The following is a 19,718-nucleotide window of genomic DNA, read 5'->3' on the forward strand; positions in this document are numbered from 1 at the left end:
ATAGCTTTTCTGTATATCAATCATGAGCCTTTTGAGAAAGAAATTAGGAAAACAATTCCATTCATAACAGGACCCCAAAAATAAAATAGCTAAGCATAAATCTAAACAAGGAGGTGAGGAATTCTATAGTGAAAATGATAGAATATTTCATTCAAAAAAGAAATTGAAGAATACATTAGAAAATGGAAAGACATCAGATATTATTATGTAGGCAGAAATAACATAATTAAAATGGCCATATTACCAAAAGTTATAGTTCAAGGCAGTCACCATCAAAATATCAATTTTTACAAACTAGTAAAAATAGTTCTTAAATTATTATGGGAGAATAAATGACTCAGAATTGCCAAAACAATTCTGAGCAAAATGATTAATGTTGGAGACATCACAATACCCAATCTTAAATTACACTGCAGAGATATAATAACAAAAAAGCAAGGTATTGGCATAAAAACAGACATGAAGACCAATGAAATAGAAGACACAGAGACAAATTCATATAGATACAGTAATCTAATATTAGATAAAAGTGCCAAAAACATATATTGGAGAAAATATTGCCTTTTAAACAAACGGTTCTGGGAAAACTGGATAGTCACATGTAGAAGAATGAAATTATACCCTTATCTCTTGCCCTGCACAAAAATCAACTAAAAGTGGGTCAGAGACCTAGAAATTAGACCAGAAACTGTACCTGCTAGAGGAAAACAGGAGTCAAAAAAATCCAACACATTGGCAAAGGCATGAACCACCTTAATAAGACTCCTAAGACTCAAAAAGATAAATTTTAAAAATCAGTAAATTCGATAGCACTAAATTAAAAAGCTTAGGCAAAGCAAAGGAAACGAGGATGAAGAAAGGGCCTACAGAATGGATGAAAATCTTTGCCAGCTACTCTTCTGACAGGGGATAAATATGCAGAATTACCCAAAGGATGCAAAAAAGCTTACCACCAGAAAAACAAATAATATACTCAATAAATGGGCAAATGAACTAAACAAATCCCTCAAAAGAAGTACAAATAGCCAACAAATATATGAGAAAATGTTCAACATCCCTAACCATTAGGGAAATGCAAATCAAAAATACAAATGAAAAAATTTCATCTCACTCCAGTTAGATTGGTAATTATCAAGAATACAAATAACAATAAATGCTGGCAAGGATTTGGGGGAATATGTTTACTTGTACATTGTTCATAGGATTGCATATTTGCACAACCATTTTAGAAAGCAGTATAGAGATTCCTTGAAAGACTAGGAATGGAACAACCAAATGACCCGGCTATACCACTCTTTGGTATTCATTCAAAAGAACTCAAATCAGCATATTTTAGTGACATATGCATACCAAAGTAGATGACAGCACAATTCACTATAACCAAATTATGGAAACAGTCCAGTTGGCCATCAACAGATGAATGAAGAAAGAAAATGTGTATTATACTCAGCCATAAAAAGCATGAAACTATTTTATTTGCTGTCAAATGGGTGAAGTTGGGGAACATAAAAGCTAAGTAAAATAAGCCAGACTTGGGAAGTCAAGGATTGAAGTTTTTCTCTCATATTTGCAAGCTAGAGAAAAAGAAAAAAAAAACTTTAATAAAAGGAGAGAATGGAAGGGAGAACAATAGTGTAGAGGAAGGAAATCAAGAGGAGAGGTAAGGAAGGCATGAGGAAATTCTGGGAAATAAAATCAACCAAAATATTCTATGTCTATGTTTGAATATACACAATAATTCCCAGTTTTATGTATAATTATATGAATTAATAATGACATAATTATGAAATGATAATTAATAGTCATAATAATGAAAGGAAGACCACTACAATAGTTAAAAGGTATCAGGTGGAGGGAGAAGGAAAGGGAAAGGGGAGATTTTGAGGAATGAGATTGACCTAATTATGTTATGTGCATGTTAGAATATTTCACAATGAATCCTACTGTCCGATATAAATATAATGCACCAATGAAAATGATAAAAAATTCTTAACTACTAAAGTCAGCATAATTACACACACCCATGTTTATTGTAGCACAATTCACAAGAACCAAGTTATCAGTTTAGTTGTCTGTCAACAGAAGAATAGATAAGTAAAATATGTTATATACACAAAATAGAGTTTTACTGGGTCACAAAGATAACAAAATTATGTCATCTGCAAGAACATGGATGGATCTGGAAACCCTAATTTTGAGTGAAATAAGTCAGAAACAGAGAAAAAAGTACTATGATTTCTGTCATATGTGAAAGCTAGAAGGGGAACAATAGGGGGAAGGGGGCACCATTAAAAGGAAGGGAAATCATTTGTGAAGAGGATGAGGATCAGGGAGCATGAGGAGAGAAGTGTAGGGAAGGTACTGGGAATGAAATTAATTAAATTCTATTTTTAAGTAGGCAAAGATGATTATACTACAATGAAACACACCATTCTGTATAATTATTATTTTATCATTTTTTTTGGTTCCTTTTTGATATATATGACAGTAGAGTGTATTTTGAATATTACACATACATGGAGTATAACTTATTCTATTTAGAATCCCTTTCTTGTGATTGTATGTGATGTGGAGTTTCACTGGTACTGTATTCATATGCACCAATAAAAGTAAACTTAGGAAAAAAAATAAAGCAAGACTTAAAAAAAAAAAGAATCTACTTATGGGGCAATAGAGGTGGTGAGATAATTCGGAATACTAATAGATTTGGGAATGTAGCTAGTAGAAAAAAGTCAAAGAAAATTTGGGATCTGAATTTACAAAGGAGTGGCAATAACGACAACCTCAAGATTTTACCCTGAACAATAGAAAGAAGAGAGTCACGTTAACTATTTGGTGAATGTAGGAGGAATAGCAGTCCCTAGGTTTTGAGTACACTTATTTTGAAAGACATACAGTTTTAAATCAATATCTCCATATGTGGGTCTGGAATTTAGGAAAGAAGACTGAAAATGTATACATTCATCAACGATGAGATGATCTGAATTTAAATAATAAATTGCAAAATTCTGTAAGAACAGAGAATATTGGATGGTATATAATACAAAAAGCACATTTACATGGTAATTTTCACCAAGCATCATGGATGTATATATTTGATACTGAATATCACTTTGAGTTCTTATTTCAGAAAAGCACAAACCCAAAGAGAAGCTTACAAAGACATAAACTTGAACTTGCCTGCCTCTTTAATTCCCCTTTTCATTTCTAAGCTTATTGTTTACAACAAACTAGGACTCTTTAACAATTCAAGCTGTACCAAGTATCAATGAACTTCAATTTACTCCCTGTCACGAAGTCATTTGGTGGTTGCTCTTATATACACCAAGATGATTCCAGGAACTAAGCTTCTGTTTCCAGCTCCCCATTTGTCACTTAACCTTATGTTTCCATTTAAAAATAGAGATGAACAGTTGCTTGGTCTTCCTCACCAAACTGATGCAACTATCTGCAAGATCATTTCTGCAAAACAATTTGAATGTCACACACACACACACACACACACACACACACACACACACACACACAAAGAATGTGGTACATTTCCAGCACGTTGCTGGATTTTCTGGTCTGGATTCTGAAGAGGAAATTCATGACTTTAGATTTTACCTATATGCTTTCATTGGCTGGATAAAAGGGAAAATTCTTTCTTATTTGGAAAACTGGGCCAAATAATCTACGATTGCACAAGGAGAACTATATGCTTCTCTCAGAGAAGTCTTTAATGACACATCAGGATTTAAGTATTCAATAGGCATGCTGCATTGTCCAGTGATGCCAGAGAAACCTTCACAGGCACAAAGACTGACTCTGTGAAGGTAGCTTTCTCCCTTCCGGCTCTAGATCACGTGTTGCTCATCTTATAAACCTAGGAGTCATTCCAAACATGCAATACATTCCAAAATCCTGTCCTCTCTTCTTTCATGTCACTTTTCTGTCCACTGCTTATCTCTGTTCTCATGGCTTCTGATTTACTCCAGGCAGCTACCATTATCTGATCTGGGCTTTTGTGTCATTCTCCAATCTCTATGCCTTCCTTGTGTTATTTCTGTGTTCCTTACTGTATGCTCCTAACCTATATCATATGGCCCCATGGATGTGGCCTCCAAACCCTCCATATGACCCTTTACTCCAGGTATGCAGAATTATTTTAGTTCCTCAAAATCATAATTCTATTTTATGCATCTGGGTTTCACAAAAAATGTAGCATCTGCCTAAAGTCTCTTTTATGGAAGATGCAGCACAGTGAATTGATAGGCAGCAATGACTTTAGAATCAAGATGTGTGTCTCAAATCTCATCTCCATCCCTTTCTATCTAGATAGCTTAAATCTCATTTCATTATTGCTAAAATAGACATTACCTATGTTATAAAGCAATTACAAAGATTAAATAACTAATGCACTTAGCACATCTTAAAGGAATTAATATTATTAGCTTTTATTACAGGTTAACCAGAATATAATAAGCCTTAAATCGCTCATTTCCTTTTTATGAAAACTTTCACACTACCCCCCCTTTTTTTTTTAAGCCAAAGAGCCACCTCAAGGTTGGCTTTCTGTTATTTCCTGTGTTGAATTTCTTCTCTCATTTTTTTTTTTTCTATTGTAAACAAATGGGATACATGTTGTTTCTCTGTTTGTACATGGAGTGAAGGCATACCATTTGTGTAATCATAAATTTACATAGGGTAATGTTGTTTGATTCATTATGTTATTTTTTCCCTTTCCCCCACCCCTCCCACCCCTCGTTTCCCTCTATACAGTCCTTCCTTCCTCCATTCTTACCACCCTCCTTATCCCTAACCCTAAACCTAACCCTAACCCTAACGCTAACCCCTCCCACCCCCCATTATATGTCCTCATCCACTTATCTGCGAGATCATTCGTCCTTTAGTTTTTTGAGTTTGGCTTATCTCACTTAGCGTGATATCCTCCAATTTCATCCATTTGCCTGCAAATGCCATAATTTTATCATTCTTCATGGTGGAGTAATATTCCATTGTATATATATGCCATAGTTTCTTTATCCATTCATCAGCTGAAGGGCATCTAGGTTGGTTCCACAATCTGGGTATTGTGAATTGAGCAGCTATGAACATTGATGTGGCTGTATCTCTGTAGTATGCTGATTTGAAGTCCTTTGGGTATAGGCCAAGGAGTGGGATAGCTGGGTCAAATGGTGTTTCTATTCCAAGCTTTCTGAGGAATCTCCACACTGCTTTCCAGAGTGGCTGCACTAATTTGCAGCCCCACCAGCAACGTATGAGTGTACCTTTTCCCCCACATCCTCGCCAACACCTATTGTTGCTTGTGTTCTTGATAATCGCCATTCTAATTGGGGTGAGATGGAATCTTAGGGTAGTTTTGATTTGCATTTCTCTTATTACTAGAGATGTTGAACATTTTTTCATATATCTGTTGATTGCTTGTACATCTTATTCTGTGAAGTATCTGTTCATTTCCTTAGCCCATTTGTTGATTGGATTATTTGTATTCTTGGTGTAGAGTTTTTTGAGTTCTTTATAGATTCTGTAAATTAGCGGTCTATCTGAAGTATGAGTGGCAAAGATATTCTCCCACTCTATAGGCTCTCTCTTCACATTGCTGATAGTTTCCTTTGCTGAGAGAAAGCTTTTTAGTTTGAATCTATCCCAGTTATTGATTCTTGCTTTTATTTCTTGTGCTATGGGAGTCCTGTTAAGGAAGTCTGATCCTAAGCCAACAAGTTGAAGATTTGGACCTACTTTTTCTTCTATAAGATGCAGGGTCTCTGGTCTGATTCTGAGGTCCTTGATCCATTTTGATTTGAGCACACTACCCTTCTAATGCTGCCCCAAGAACATTTTGAAAGTATTCCTATGTCTTTGTGATTTCAATATTCTTTTTTCTATGAAAAATTCTAGCAAAGCAATGTACTTAACAAACATATATCGAGGTAACATATGAAAAGAAGTCGTATTATCTCTGTGACTTGAGTAGCTGAGAAACAAACTGAGGCTCTCCTTGTCACTTCCTGCTAATGTGTGACCTGCAGCTGCTTTATGGTAGCAAAGGGCTGTATTTTTTTTTTTTCCCCACAAATGAGAATGTTCTCTTTCCTTGTTGTTATAATGTAATTCATCCTTGGAGAACAAGATGTTTTGTTCAGGTTTTAATCAGACATCTTCACTGACCTACAAAACCCAAGTGATTTGCCTATCTAAAAGACATAAAAACGTTATGAAAGTTATAGCTTAGCGTTCCTGACAGAAGAAAATTATATAAAAATGGGTTTGGAGTTTCAAATTAGCAAAATCTGTTTCATAGCTAAGTTATTTTTGGAATGATGTTGCTTATTATTAACTTGTCCTTTCAGATTGCAATGGTTTTGTAAAGTGAGGGTGAAAGATGAAATCTTAATTTAAAAATACAGATCCAGGGACTGGGGTTGTAGCTCAATGGTAGAGTGCTTACTTAGTATGTGTGAGGCATTGGTTTCAATTCTCACCACTACATAAAAATAAACAAATAAAATAAAGGTTCATTAACAACTAAATTTTTTTTTTTTTAAAAATAGGTCTATATTTAAACTGAAACTGTGTTCAATTCTTCATAATTGTACCCCACGACAAATTTATCTAAAAGATTAGAACAGTGGATATTTATTATAACTATTATAATCTCATTACAAAAACAACATTTTACAATTTTAAGTAAATGAACTACTAAAAACCTATTAGTTTTCAGTTATTAAGTTCAATGTTTCTGCTATTGTTTCTGAAAGCAGTTTGTCTACAAACTTTCCTGCTTATTGCAGGAAATTTTTTAGAAATGCATCTTTTGATAATCAAAGATTTAATCAGAAGTTCAACCTTAGGCATTTTGGAGAATATTGAATTGGATTTTTAAAAAAGTGACTTCCACATTTTACTTTAGTAAATGTGTTAAAAATAACCTAAATGATTAACTGTGTTTATTTTAGGAGGAAAACATCCCCATCTCGTGGAGTGATCTACAAGATGATGGTAGACGTAATTCTTCTTGGAGGACTTCTGGGAGATTCTATCTGCTTTCTGTGATTCTTTGAGGTCTTTAACAAAACATCATCTGTTTTGTTATCATCTTGTTTTGTTTTCATCTTTGTTATCATCTTGCCAAAGCAAGAGCTTTTCATTCCGCAGTCATTAAGTGAATTGCTTTCTGGAGGTTCAATATATCTCTGAATGCATGTGTTTTAGGTATGGTCTGAGTACTATCAAAATTGCTTCAGGTAATATTCTTTAGAAGGGAAAAAGTAGGATCTTACTTTCCATCCAATTGAGTTCCAATCTAAGAAGATCTAAACTTTTAAAATGTTTTAGTGTCTGAATGAAGATGTGGAGTATACCTTCTAAAGATCAAAGGATAGTTTTTTTCAATCAGGAAGTTGAATATATGACTGACATACCAATACCATTCCCAACTAAGAGTTTATATAAACCAATATTTTCAAACTTTTAAAGACTATCGCAAGAGAGTAGTGAAGGGATGGGAAGGGGAATAGGGGTAGGAAGGATAGTGGAGTGAAGTAGACATTATTACCTCATGTACATGTATGACTGCATGAGTGATGTGATCCTACAATATGTACAGTCATAAAAATGAGAAATTATACTTCATTTACGTATGATTTATCAAAATGTATAAATGCATTCTACTGTAATGTACAACTAATTAGAACAAATAAGCATTAATTTAAAAAAGACTATTGCAGTACTCTGCAATCACAGATTTTATCCATTTATCCTCCATAAACATGAACTATTAACAAGAAGGATGTTTACAGGATACAACATGCATCTAAAGAGCAAGTCCAAAACAATTTGACAAGAAAAAAATTGAGTATATAATAATTACATTTCACAGCAAGAATTGTCTGTAAAAAATAAAAAATAATAATTAAAAAATATTATTTTGGGCACATTTTCTCAAATCAGGACATACAAAACTATGCCATTCATTTTAATGACTATACCTAATCTTAACAGATGAGCATTATTTGAAATGTTTCTAATAAATTTTGTAATGGGGAATGATCCCAGGTGTTTTAATCAGCTATTCTTTGCTGCTATGACTAAATGATCTCATCAGAACAATTTTAAAGGAGGAAAAGTTCATTTGAGGGCTCACAGTTTTAGAAGTCTTAGTCCATGGAAGGCCGGCTCCATTCCTCAGGGCTCAAATAAACTCTTTCTTTACAATTGTTTTCTTTGGGTCTTTTAGTTGCACCAATGAAAAAGCTGATTAAAGCAGAAATTGGTATGCAGAAGTATGCTTGTAGATGTGATGAATCTGACCTTGTGGTTCAGAAGCTATTGGAGCTTTTTGGAATTTGTTGGAGGAATTTTGAGATATGTAGCAGTGAAAGCTGGAATGCTTTAGATTGTTGTAAGGGGAGCTTAATGGCTGATTCTGGTGAGAGCTCAAAAGACCAGAATGCCAATAGGACTTTGGACAGTGAAGACAGGGCTCAAGAGGGTTTAGAGGAGAAGGAGGACTCTATTGGAATTTGGAGTAGAAGCCATTTATGTTATGTTCTGACTGAGAAGTTGTCTGCATTTTGCCCATGTCCTGAAATTTTCTGTGAGGCAGAGTTTAAAAGTGATCTACTTCTTAATCTGTTGGAAGAAATTTCTAGGTATTGTAGAATTCAGGGAGTGGCATGGATGTTGTAGGTGGCTTTTAGCCAAGTTTACTGTGATATTCTGGGTATTGCTGATGGCTTTTAGTCAGTTTGAAGCAGAAAGCAGAACAAAAATATTTGAAACACTGGAATTGGAAGGTGGGAATAAAACTGAGGCTAAGGAAGTTGCAGTAGTTAAAGACATTACTGCTATTAGAGAAATGCTAAAGACTTTGCCCAGAGACTATAAGAAAGATGGATTGATTTCATCTCAGGAGCTGGCAAGACCACACCCATCTTATTCTCAAGGAAGTAAAATTAAAAATTCTCTTAGGAAGACCAGTGTTGTACCCTTCTTACATGAGTGGCCTAGGAAGTTTTTTCAACATGCTTGGCTGCCCAGACTCTCAAAGGCTGCTATAGCCAGTGTTTCTGGAAGCTTAACTACTGCTGGAAATGGTGCCAGACCTTGGCATCAACCTGTTGGTGCTGGTTCTGCAGGAATGAAGGATTCTGGAGTTAAGGGGTCATGGAGGCTTCCACCAAGATTTCAATAGAAGGTTTGAGAGGGCAGGAAAAGTGCAACCAGTTTGAATTCTCTCAGGACATATGTGGAGATTTGAGGAGGAAGCCAAAACTGCAGTATAGACTCCCAAGATTAAGCAATGACAGTAACAGAAAGGCCACTGGGCTGCAACCAACAAGTTCACAGGGGCAGAACTACTCAAGCCCTTTGGAGAGGACATCATGCCCTGTGCTGCAGAACTACAAAATGTGTTTGTCCAGTTGAATTTTGGTCTTGTTTTGGTCCTATCCCTTCTTTCTATGTCCCTAATTTTGTGAATGGAATTGTTTACTCTGTACCATTATATATTGAATACTTGTAAATTGCTTTTAATATCACAGGAGCTCACAATGTGAGGTTGCCTTGAGCCTCAGAAAAGATTTTGGACTTGAACTTTGAGCAATCTCAGAACTGTTGATACTATGGGGACTCTTGGAAATGAACTAAATGTATTTTGCATTGTCAGGTAAATGTGAGCTTTGGGGGCCAAGGGTAAAATATTATGGTTTTAATGTGGGGTGTGCCTCAAAAGCTCATATGTGAGAACATGAGAAGGTTCAGAGAAGGGACCTTTAACCCAATTAGTGAATTGATCACCTGATGGGATTGAGTGGCAAATGAAGGCAGGAAGGGTGTGGCTAGAGGGGGTGGGGAATTGCGGTGTGACTTTGGGGAAAGACTCAAATATCCCAAAATATACTCCACTTTATCTGGCAAGTGGAGATCTCTCTGTTTTTCTGATCATCATGTGAGCCACTTCCCTGTGCCACACTCTTCTACCATGATGTTCTGCCTCACCTCTGAGTCCCTAGGAACGGGACCAGCCTTCTATGGACTATGACCTGTAAAACCATGAGCTCTCTACTAAACTCTTCTTCCTCTACAGTTTTTCTGGTCAGATCCTTTAGTCACAGTAATGAAAAAACTGACTAAAATACCAGGGATGCTTTACTCCTGAACTACATAATCAGTCCTCTTCATTTTTATTTTTCATTTGAGACACAGTCTTGCTAAGTTGCCTAGGATCTTGTAAGGTTGCTGAGGCTTTCCCTGAACTTGTGATTTTCCTTCTTCAACCTCCTGAGTTGTTGGGATTATAGGTGTGCACCACCACTTGTGGTTTCTAATTGCTTTATCATTGTACAATATGGTAATAAACACCTGTGCACAAATATTTATCATTCTATTATTTTTGTGTGGGATAGTTATAAAAAAGTTAATTTCATATGCAAAAGACAATCCAAATTTTCAGCATTTGTAGATGGTATTGTTATATATAAGCAAATAAAGGAGAAACATTAAGAATTATTAGGATTACTAAACAATAAAAGAGTAAGTAGTTAGGAAAAAAACATATATATATATGTTTATATATATATAATATATATATATATATATACATACACACCTATCTGTGTTCATGAATTTCTCATGAACAAATGCTTTTTTAAAAAAATTCTATTTATAATACCAAGAAAAAGCATTAAATGAAAGCATTATATTTGAAGATTTTTATATCTTACAATTGCTAGATTTTAGCTTTATTTGAAAAGATGTGACTTAAAAATTATTTAAGAAATTAAACAAATATCAACAGAAATAAATGCATATATTTTCAACATAGATTCTTGTGCTTTAGATAACAATTGAAAAAATTAATCACTAAAATCCCTCTTCTATTATTCAAGAGCTCCATTTTCTATACTTATTTGTGTGTAATCACAAGGGAGTATGATTTAGAGGATTGCTGAAGAAATGTATTAAATAAACAGAGAGAAATAGGAGCTAAAATTTGGCATTTATTATTTTTTTTGGTTTGAGGTGACAAAGTTGGACATAATGCCATGGAATGAATTAGAGTATCTAAAATATTTTTTTAAAATTTTTACAGACACATTTTGATTCATTGTACACAAATGGAGTACGACTTTTCATTTCTATGGTTGTACACGATGTATATTCATGCCATTCATGTAATCAAACATATATATATATATATATAGGGTAATACTGTCTGTTTCATTCTACTGTTTTTCCATTCCTAACCCCTCCAACCCCTTTTTCCTCTACACCGTCCAAAGTTCCTGCCTTCATTCTTCTCTTCCCCCCACCTCCCCCCATTGTTATATATTGTCATGCACTTATCAGAGAAAACATTCAGCCTTTGGTTTTTTGGGATTGACCTATTTCACTTAGCATGATATTTTCCAACTTCATCCATTTACAAGCAAATGCCATAATTTTATTCTTCTTTATGGCTGAGAAATATTCCTTAGTGTATATATATCACAGTTTCTTTATCCATTCATAAATTGAAGGGCATCTAGGTTGGTTCCACAATCTAGCTATTGTGAATTGAGCTGCTATGAAGTGGTTGCATCTCTGCAGTATGCTAATTTTAAGTCCTTTGGGAACAAACTGTGGAGCTGGGTGAAATTGTGGGTTCATTCCAAGCTTTCTGAGGAATCTCCATACTGCTTTCCAGAGTGGCTGTACCAATTTACAACTCCACTAGCAATGTATGAGTGTTCCTTTTTCCCCCACATCCATGCCAACACTTATTATTGCTTGTGTTCCTGATAACAACCATTCTAAATGGAGTTAGATGAAATTTTAGGGTGGATTTAATTTGTATTTCTCTAATTACTAGGGATGATGAGCACTTTTTCATATATTTGTTGATCACCTGTATATCTTCTGTGAAGTGTCTGCCCATTTCCTTAGCCCATTTATTGATTGGGTTCTTTGTATTTGGGGTGTAAAGTTTTTTATGTTCTTTATAAACTTTGGAGATGAGTGCTCTGTCTGAAGTGTGTGTGGAAAAGATTTTCTCCCACTCTGTAGGGTCTCTTTTCACATTATTGATTGTTTCCTGTGCTGAGAAAAACCTTTTTAGTTTGAATCCCATTTATTGATTCTTGCTTTTATTTTTTGAGCTATGGGGGGGTCTTATTAAGGAAGTCTGATCCTAAGCCAACATGATGGAGATTTGGGCCTACTTTTTCTTCTATTTGGTGAAGTGTCTCAGGTATAATTCCTAGATCCTTGATCCATTTTGAGTTGAGTTTGTACAGGGTGAGAGGTAGGGGTTTAATTTCATTTTACTGCATATGGATTTCCAGTTTTCCCAGCACCATTTGTTGAATAGGCTATCTTTTCTCCATTGTAAGTTTTTGGCACCCTTGTCTAGTACGAGGTTACTGTACTCATGTGGGTATGTCTCTATGTCTTCTATCCTGTACCATTGATCTACCTGTCTATTTTGGTGCCAGTACCATGCTGTTTTTGTTACTATTGCCCTATAGTAGAGTTTAAGGTCTGGTATTGTGATACCCCCTCCCCTACATCACTCTTCCTGCCCAGGATTGCTTTGGTTATTCTGGGTCTTTTGTTCTTCCAGATGAAATTCATGATTGCTTTTTCTGTTTCTCTGAGAAACGTCATAGGGATTTTAATTGAAATTGCACTAAATCTTTATAGCACCTTTGGAAGTACAGCCATTTTGATAATATTAATTCTGCCTATCTAAGAACATGGGAGATCTTTCCATCTTCTAAGGTCTTCCTCAATTCCTTTCTTCATTGTTGTAGTTTACATTGTAGAGATCTTTCACCACTTTGGTTAGATTGATTCCCAAGTATTTTATTTTTTTTGAGTCTATTGTGAATGGAGTTGTTTTCCTCATTTCCCTTTCAGATGTTTCATTGCTTATGTATAAAAATGCTTTAGATTTACAAGTGTCGATTTTATAACCTGCTATTTTGCTAAATTCATTGATGAGGTCTAGAAGTTTTCTGGATCCTTTAAAGATAGAATCAGGTCATCAGCAAATAGTGACAGCTTAAGTTCCTCTTTTCTTATTTGTAACTCTAATTTCTTTAGACTGTCTAATTGCTCTGGCTAGTATTTCAAGTACAATGTTGAATAGAAGTGGTGAAAGATGGCATCTCTGTCTTGTTCCCATTTTTAAAGGGAATGCTTTCTCCATGATGTTGGCCATGGGCTTAGCATAAATAGGCTTTACGATGTTCAAGTATGTTACTACTATCCCTATTTTTTCTAGTGTTTTGAGCATGAAGGGGTATTGTATTTTGTCAAACACTTTTTCTGTGTCAATTGAAATAACCATATGATTCTTATCCTTAAGTCTACTGACATGATGGATTAAGTTTATTGATTTGCAGATGTTAAACCATCCTTGCATTCCAGGGATGAACCCCACTTGATTGTGGTACACAATATCCTTAATATGTTTTTGGATACGGTTTGCCAATACTTTGTTAAGGATCTTTGCATCTATATTCATCAAGGATATTGGTCTAAAATTTTCTATCCTTGATGGGTCTTTGTCTGGTTTGGGTGTGAGGGTGATATTAGCTTCACAGAATGAGTTTGGTAGGGGTCCCTGATTTTCTATTTCCTGGAATACTTTGAGTGAGAAGTATTGGAATGAGTTCTTCTTTGAAGGTCTTGTAGAACTCGGCTGAGAATCCATCTGGTCCTGGACTTTTCTTGGATGGTAGGCTTTTGATGTCTTCTTCTATTTCATTGCTTGATATTGATCTGTTTAAATTGTGTATGTCCTCCTGGTTCAGTTGGGAGGAGTATATGTCTCTAGAAATTTGTCGATGTATTCAGTAATTTCTATTTGGTTGGAATATAGAATTTCAAAGTAGCTTCTCATTATGTTATGTATTTTAGTGGTATCTGTCATGATGTTTCCTTCAGGAATTTTAGTAATTTGTGTTTTCTCTCTTCTGTTTGTTAGTGTAGCTTAGGGTTTGTCTATTTTGTTTACTTTTTCAAAAAAACAACTTATTGTTTTGTCACTTTTTTTGAATTGTTTCTTTTGTTTCAATTTCATTGATTTCAGCTCTGATTTTAATTATTTCCTATCTTCTCCTACTTTTGCTGTTATTCTGTTCTTCTTTTTCTAGGGCTTTGAGATGTAATATTAGGTCATTTAGTTGTTGACTTTTTATTCTTTTCTTGAATATGCTCCATGCAATGAATTTTCCTCTTAGTACTGCTTTCGTAGTGTTTCAGAGATTTTGATATGTTGTATTGTCATTCTCATTTACCTCTAAGAATTTTTCTTATCTCCTCCCTGATGTTTTCTGTTATCCATGTTTCATTTAATAGAATATTATTTAGTCTCCAGGTGTTGGAGTAATATCTGTTTTTTTATTTTGTCATTGATTTCTAATTTCATTCCATTATATCTGATAGAACACAAGGCAGTAATATTGTTTTGCATTTACTAAGGGCTACTTTGTGGCATGACATATGGTCTATTTTTGAGAAGGTTTCATGTGCTGCTGAGAAGAAATTGAATTTGCTTGTATATGGATGGAATATTTTATATATGTCTGTTAAGTCTAGGTTATTGATTGTGTTATCAAGTTCTATGGTTTCTTTGTTTAGTTTTTGTTTGGAAGATCTATCCAGTGGTGACAGCAGTGTGTTAAAGTCACCCAGAATTATTGTGTTGTGGTCTATTTGATTCCTGAAATTGAGAAGGATTTGTTTAATGTACATGGATGCACCCTTGGGGCATAAATATTTAAGATTGTTATGTCTTTGTGATTTATGGTTCCCTTAAGCAGGATGAAATGTCCTTCTTTATCCCTTCTGACTAGTTTTGGCTTGAAGTCCACTTTATCTGATATAAGGATGGAAACCCCCACTTTTTTACTGAGTCCATGTGTGTGGTAGGTTTTTTCTCATCCTTTCACCTTTACTCTGTGGATGTCTTTTTGTATGAGATGAGTCTCTTGCAGGCAGCATATTGTTCAGTCTTTCTTTTTAATCCATTCTGCCAGTCTATGTCTTTTGATTGATGAGTTTAGGCCATTAACATTCAGGGTTATTATTGAGATATGATTTGTATTCCCAGTCATTTGGGTTTATTTTTGGTTTTTAACTTGGCTTGCTTTCTCCTTTAATGGATTTTTCTTTAAGGTAGTTATTCCCTTTTCTGACCTCCATTGTTGTTTTTCTTTTCCTCCTCATGGAATATTTTGTTGAGAATATTCTGTAGTGCAGGCTTTCTATTTGTAAATTCTTTTAACTTTTGTTTATTATGGAAAGATTGTATTTCATCTTCAGAGTTGAAGGTTACTTTTGCTGGGTATAGGATTCTTGGTTGACAACCATGTTCTTTCAAAGCTTGAAAAATGTTGTTCTAGGCCCTTCTAGCTTTTAGGGTCTGGGCTGAGAAATCTGCTGATATTCATATTGGTTTCCCCCTATGTGTAATATGATGTTTTTCTTTTGCAGCCTTCAAAATCCTATCTTTATTTTGTATGTTAGGCATTTTCATTATAATGTGCCTTGATGTGGATCTGTTGTGATTCTGTGCATTTGGTGTTCTGTAAGCCTCTTGTATTTGATTTTCTATTTCATTCTTCAGGCTTGGGAAATTTTCTGATATTATCTCATTGAATAGGGTATTCTTTCCTTAGGTTTGTATATCTGTGCCTTCCTCAGTGCCAATAATTCTTAAATTTGATCTTTTCATGATCCCATAGTTCTTGGAGTTTCTGTTCATGATTTATTACCATCTTCTCTATTTGGACAAGTTTATTTTCAAGATTAAATATTTTGTCTTTATTGTCTGAGGTTCTGTCTTCCAAGTGGTCTATTCTGTTCATGATGCTTTCCAAGGTATTTTTTTATTTGGTTTATTGTTTTCTTTATTTCAAGGATTTCCATTTGAGTGTTTTTTTTTTTTTTTTTGAGAATCTCTACCTCTTTGTTGATATGATCTTTTGCTTCCTGCAGTTGCTCTTTCAACTGTTTATTGGTATTATCATTCATTGCCTGCATTTGTTCTCTAATCTCATCCTTTGCTTCATAAATCATCTTAATCATGTATAATTTGAAGTCCTTTTCTGACATTTTTCAGCCATACTGTCACTGGATTATATTAGTATAGAATCTAGATTTGTTTGGATCATTTTCTTCCCTTGTTTTTTCATGTTGTTCATGTCTTCCCCTCTAGCAGTGCAGATCTGGGTATTGCAGATTTCCCCCTACAGGCTTATAGTGACCCTATAAGTTTCCTAAACCTTTTCTTTAAGAGGGAGATCAATATTAGCAGTGCCCAGTTCAGACAGTATGCAACCTTAGACCAAATAGCCCCTATGAGGACATTAACAATATTGCCATAATAAACAGAATGAGTTCAATTATTATCTTCAGTATAACAAACAGATGTGCAATAAGGTCTGCAGTTTCTAATGGATGAAAAAGAGGATGCAGAGGGGTGTAGAATGTAGGTCTTAAGAGGATAAGAAATATATATATATATATATAAGTTCTAGAAAATAGAAAGAGTGAGAGTGTAATCAAAAGTTTGTTGTCAGCATGTGAAAGGGAGAAAGAGACTCTGAAGGAAAAGAGAATGAGAAAAGTAAAGAAATAAAAACTTAAATTTTTTCAGTAAGAAAAAAGAAATGCTACACTATAACAGCCATAGTCCCAGTCTTCAGTAACCTGATGCATGAGAGGAACCTGACAATGAGCTTCAAGTCTCCAGTAGGAATCTCAGGATGGGATTTGCTTCATCTAAAGATCAGAGCTACAGCTTCCAGGATTATCCAAGATGGCCATTGCTGCTTCCAAATGTGTTGACAAATAGGGAGCTGCAGCTTGGGGTGTGGACATGGTCAGCTGGAGGTCCTGGAGGCAGGGTGCAGTTGGTGAGGCAGGGTCCTGGAGGTGGGGTGTGGTCAATCTGGTTGTGGGATCCCGGAGGCAGGGAGCAATAATCAGTCAGTCTAAGCTTCCTGGTGGTAGGGCACAGTCATTCGATCTGGAGGTCCTGGTCGTGGGGAGCAGTCAGTTAATATGAGGGCCCCAGAGGCAGGGAGTGATTGGTTGGGCTGAGGGATCCTTGAGACGGGGCTCAGTCAGTCCAGCCAGGGGTCCTATGGGGTCTGGCTGTTGTCTCAAAATGGCTTCAGCCAAGTGTAACCCAACTTGCAAGTACTGTGACAGTGATCTTCCAGACAACAGCAGGCAGTTGGCGCTCCACTGGTGGTCTGCAGTCAGTGTGCTGACTGCTGTAGGACGATCAGGAGGTGAACCTCGGGTGATGGGTGATGCGTAGGTGAAAGGCAGGCAATGGACAGGCAAATGGTGGATGATAGGTGCCTGACAGTGAGCAATCTACGCTCAAAAAGGTGTCGATATGCTGGCAGACTGCAGGTGATCACAGTAGTCAAATGGGGTAAACAGCAAGGGATCAATAAGCAGTAAAAACTGCCTCACCAAGAAACAGATATCCTCTGCTTGAAACCTAAGTTACGGAGTGACAAGGAAAGCAGCCTCCCTCTAGTCTGCCATCTTAGATCCTCCTGATATTTATTTCTATAGTTCTGTATGATATACATAGTGCAGTTACTTACTTATAAATTGTATAAGTTTTACCTTTCATCACTGTGACCAAGACACCTGACAAGAACAATTTAGAGGAGGAAAAGTTTGGTCTTGCAGTTTCAGAGATCCTCTATACACAGTTGACCAATATTATTGCTCTGGGCCCTCAGTGATGCAGAACATCATGGTAGAGGGGCATGATGGAGGAAAGCTTCTCAGCTCATGGCAACTCGGAAGCACAGAAAGAGCATAAGGGGTTAAAAACAAGATACATAATTCCCAGGGCACTGCCTCCAGTGACCTACTTCCTCTAACCTTGCCCTACCTGCCCACAAGTACAGCTCAAATTTATTCAGATTATTAATCCATCAACTGTATCAATCCATTGATGGGATCACAGCTCTTATAATCTAATCATTTCACCTGTGAACCTTCCTACATTGTATAACATAACCTTTTATAGGGGACTCCTCACATCTAAACCATAACATATACATTATGCATTGACATTCTAGAATATTACATGAGGATTTAGGTCTTATACATACCCTTCCTCATGCTCATCCTAACCTCCTAAATCTTTTTTCTTCTGGTATCCCAAAATAATAATTGTATAATATTGTGTCTGTTAATGGTTTGCATGTGTGGTGTCTCCCAAAAGTTTATGTGTGAGACAATGCAAGAAGGTTCAGAGGAGAAATGATTGGGCTGTGAGAGTTTTAATCTAATCAGTGAATTAATTCCCATGGGATTAACTGAGTGGTAACTGCAGGCAGGTGGGGTGTGGCTAGAGGAAGTGGTTAATAGGGGGCATGGCTATGGGGTATTTATTTTGTATCTGGGGAGTGAATCTTTCTCTTTGCTTTCTGATCACCGTGATCATGAGTTGTTTCCCTCTTCCAGCCTCTCCCGCCATGACGTTCAGCCTCACGTGGAGCCCTGAGGAATGGAGCCAGCCTTCTGTGGACTAAGACCTTTGAAACTGTGAGTCCACAAATAAACCTTTCCTTCTTTGTAGTTGTTCTGATCAGATCCTTTCAGTCACAGCAGCAAAAGAGCTGATAAAGACACTGATTTCATAGTATTTCCATTAATATCAACATAAATGTGATTCATAGCTCAGCTATTTAGAAAATTCTGATTGCAGTTCATTCTTGTTTCTAATTTTTTTGTTATAAAGAGTTATTTATTGTTTTTCTTTTTTTCAAATGTCCTCTTTTCTGGTAGAGTTTTTTTGTTGTTGTTGTTTTGTTTTGTTATTGTACTAGAGATTGAACCCAGATGCACTTAACCACTAGGACACATCACCAGTCTTTTTTACTTTTATTTTGAAACAGGATCTCACTAAGTTGCTTAAGGCCTCACTAAGTTGCTGAGGCTAGCTTTGAACTTGTGATCTTCTTGCCTCTGCCTCCTGAGCTACTAGGGTTACAGGCATGTGCCACTGAACCTGGCTTCAAATTTCTTTAGTTTGTGATGTACCTATATCTAATGCAGCTCAAAGAATCTCACAAATAGCTACTTTTAATGAAATAAGCTTTAGGACTGCTTTACCATTTAAAAAATATTTTATGCATGCCATCACATTTGTGGCTCACAATAAGCCCATTCATGATGTACAGCAGATCCATTTTATAGATAAGGAAACTAAAGTACAAATGGATTAAGGTAAATTGTTCAAAGTCTGTATCTGGCAACTGACAGAGCCATTTGACCCTGGAGTTCCTGAGACCAAATCCTTTGACATATCCACTATAATAGAGCGGATTCTCAACTTGATATTTCTCCCTCCTCTGGTAGATTTCCTCTTAGTTACAAGTGTCAGCACTTGTCTCTAAGGCTTCTCATACTTTAGGGAATTCATGTTATGCTCCAAATAATTTTCTATGTGTTATTCTAATGGGAGCATAAGAGGATCAGTAAATAGCCCTACTTTGATGCTTGAGCATACCTTATGCAGCTTGAAATTGCAGTGAACAACTTGATTGGAATGAGGTGTTGGATTGTAATGAGTCTCACTATATAAAATGCCTTCCCTGGGAATAGAAGATTATTCATGAAGAACAAGAGTTTAGTGACTTTACAGTGTCTTATCAAGTACTCTGAGAGCTGAGTACAATTGCACTATA

The sequence above is a fragment of the Sciurus vulgaris genome (assembly GCF_902686455.1).
Source record: "Sciurus vulgaris genome assembly, chromosome: 11".
Classification (NCBI taxonomy): Eukaryota; Metazoa; Chordata; class Mammalia; order Rodentia; family Sciuridae; genus Sciurus; species Sciurus vulgaris.